This window comes from Poecilia formosa, unplaced genomic scaffold (assembly GCF_000485575.1).
Source record: "Poecilia formosa unplaced genomic scaffold, Poecilia_formosa-5.1.2 Scaffold91, whole genome shotgun sequence".
NCBI lineage: Eukaryota > Metazoa > Chordata > Actinopteri > Cyprinodontiformes > Poeciliidae > Poecilia > Poecilia formosa.
Genome location: NW_006800030.1, coordinates 412,882 through 415,759, shown reverse-complemented (window position 1 = coordinate 415,759; position 2,878 = coordinate 412,882). Strand labels below are relative to the sequence as shown.

General features: G+C 43.3%; 1 protein-coding gene across 3 annotated transcripts in view; it reads left to right on the top strand.

Annotated features, from left to right (window-relative positions):
* The first annotated feature begins 1,350 nt into the window (after nucleotides 1-1,350).
* tncb (tenascin Cb) overlaps nucleotides 1,351-2,878 on the top strand; it is a 65,836-nt gene continuing 64,308 nt past the window's right edge. Inside the window, exon 1 of one of the 3 annotated variants that reach the window (XM_007557721.2) lies at nucleotides 1,351-1,685. The gene's annotated coding sequence lies outside the window, so the exon portion shown is untranslated. The remainder of the gene's footprint in view (nucleotides 1,686-2,878) is intronic. The other 2 variants (XM_016674154.1, XM_016674155.1) reach the window with 2 other exon arrangements.

Genomic DNA, 2,878 nt, shown 5'->3' with positions numbered 1-2,878 from the left:
GAAATGAATGAAGCTGTTCAGTCTGTTGGCCACGCTTTCAAATATTAAATTAATATCAACATTTACCTCGTTCGGATTGCCTCTTCACTCTTCAGAGTGGAGAAAGGCTATTTACAGTGCAGTGCATTGCTGATAAGCTTCTTGGCGCCAAACTGGTCAATTACGTGCATCATGTTAGCAAACAGGTAAAATTTAAAACTTTAGCAGAGTTCACAAATCAAGGAAGCAACCTTGATTGCTGAGACCCTCTGGACACAGCAAAGTGTAGAATAAAGCTGGTTTTTACCAGGTGTCACAAGCTTGGTTTTATGTTTCTGTCTGCTGAGCACATTGTCAATGAAAATAATTTACCTTGTTCTAACATACATGAACGTGACCTACTGTAAGTATTAATCTTATAAGTTTTATGTTGAAAATTGAATTGGAAAAGTATTTATCCTGCCTAATATTTGTTATTTTGTAATTATGTTATATGTTCTCATTTTAATCTTTATTTTACTAGGATTTGCGCAAAATCTGATAACATAAATCTAAAGTATTAAATGCGATGATATGATCAATTACTCAGTACTTGAGTATTCCTTTTTCAGAAATAACTTTACGGTTTCTTGTGTCGTTTTATGGATGGATACTTTTTTTACTTTTATCCGACTAAAAATCCGTCTACGTGGCGCTACTCTCACTAGGATGGAGCCAGAGACCAACCCTGAGAGAAAACCTGCAGAGCTTCCTCTTCCGTCAAGGCCGCAGCATCATCTTCTCCAACTTTGTTGTGAATGCAACAGCAAACATTCCCCAACATTCGCTCACTGCCTCAGTGGAAAGGTTTTGCTCTGCCTGTTGTGTGAAGATGCTTAACTCTAGCGCCGTGCTCTGGTGCAGACAGGGTTTCTAAAACACTAAAAAAACAAACTGTAGCACCATTCCTTCCAGGTTGTTATGTTTAAACCTTGTATATCTTTTCAGTGTTTGGGGGAATTGTTTGCTGGTGTTCTGCCTCCTCATCAGTCTAACAAATGGAGGCCTTGTTCACTCCCTGCTTTCAAGTTCTTAAATGCTATGTTAATGTGGAGCCTGCATTCACTTATATCTTGCTTTCCATTGGCTTGCTCGCCGCAATTTGCTGCTAATGGTCCAACCACCACCGCAGCCCCCCTACCCTCCACCCCACTCCCTCTGTCATCCACTTCCCCATCCCCTTCCCCCCATTTTCCTCTCCTACTTTCTCTCTCTCTCTCTCTCTCTCTCTCTCTTTGCTTCTCTCTTTCCAGCCTTGAGGCGTCCCGTTTCAACTCCTTCGCTTTCAGTCACAATGCTGTGGAGAGGTCTGAATGGGTGGGGTGGGGGTGGCAGAGGGGGCATTTAAGAGAGCAGTAGGTGGGAGTGGAGTCTGACTGCAGAGGGTCTTCTGTTTCAGAGAAAAGGGAGTTCTCTCATTCACTCTCTCTCTCTCTTCCTCTGTCTGTCTGTCTGTCTGTCTCTCTGTCTCCTCACTGGCTGCAGCACATCAGCTGGCTCTCTAGGTAGATGAGAGTAAACACTCATAGAGAACAGAGAAAAGATGACAGAGCTGTCAGCGCTCTGAGAGCCACGGAGCGGTGGGAACATTTTCTCTGACTGGCTGAGGAGGCTTTCTGCTTCCATTTTTCCCCGTCAGCTGAGAGGCTGTGAGCGTTTTCTACGAGGTAAGTCACCTTCTCTACCTGCATGGAGCTGCTGGGGGCGAGCGGGCTGATGGGTTCACCTCACTGACACAGAGCGCTCACACTTTTTAAGAGCTCACAACTTTCACCACTTTTTTTTTCTTGTTAGTTTTAATCAGTCGATATGAATGCCTTCCATTGGAGAGATGTGACTGTGTTAAAACGTGTGATAGGTGTTATAAGGAATGACTTATTTTAGCAGTTTTACCGCTGAGTTATTCAAATATGTCAACCAGGAAAGTTGTAATGTCTGAATATTAAAAATAGGCCAAAAGTTTACATGTTTGCTTGATTAAGTTCTCTGATTTCTGTTTTTTTCCCATAACATTTCTATCATATTAACATTTCTGAACACACTTCTCACACATCAAGATAACGATGTATGTGACGGCTGCAGGAAAATAGTTTGGTCCTTGTATTAATGAGAAAGGACTTCAGACTTCCTTAATTACACTCTTTACTGCACTCACCTGGGAGTCATTTATGTCCTATAGGAGAAAGTGTTTGCTCCTTTTTGCTTTGGAAAACAAGTGGAGGAGCATTTTATTATTATTATTATTATTATTATTATTTTATTTGCTTAACCAGGTAAAACCCCATCGAGATCCAAATCTCATTTGCAACACGGATCTGGGCAAAAAAATCCGCAACACAAACCAACCCGGTTACACAAAACTAAAGTAAATAAAACCAAACTGCTCAAAATAATTTCAATGAAATAAGATCTGACATCTTGAGTTCAGGCTGGAGCTGATTCCATGCTGCAGAAGCCGTAACATCGAACACTTGCCACTGCTTTTCTGCTTGAACATGTGAAAGCAGCAAAAGAAAAATGTTGCCTCAGTGTCTTGGGACTTGGCAGGCAGACTGTGACGATCTGCTGGTTTACTCTGCCTGCATTAAGGCTGATGCTAGGTCGAGGTTCTGCAGAGCAGAGACAGGCTACAGTCTGAACATGTGCACTTACCCGAGTGCACATGAGTGCAGCTCGCCGCCGACTACAGGTCCAGCTGTAGAATTTACGGTTACCGGCAGACGCCTGGGCTGGTGTAACCCGGGAGACAGAGACAGACAGCTGCTCCGCATTAGAAGCTGCCGGTTTGGGTCCTCTCCCAGATCTCCATGCCTTGCACGCTGCCGGCTGGAAAGTTGCAGCCTCTCTAACACACACACAC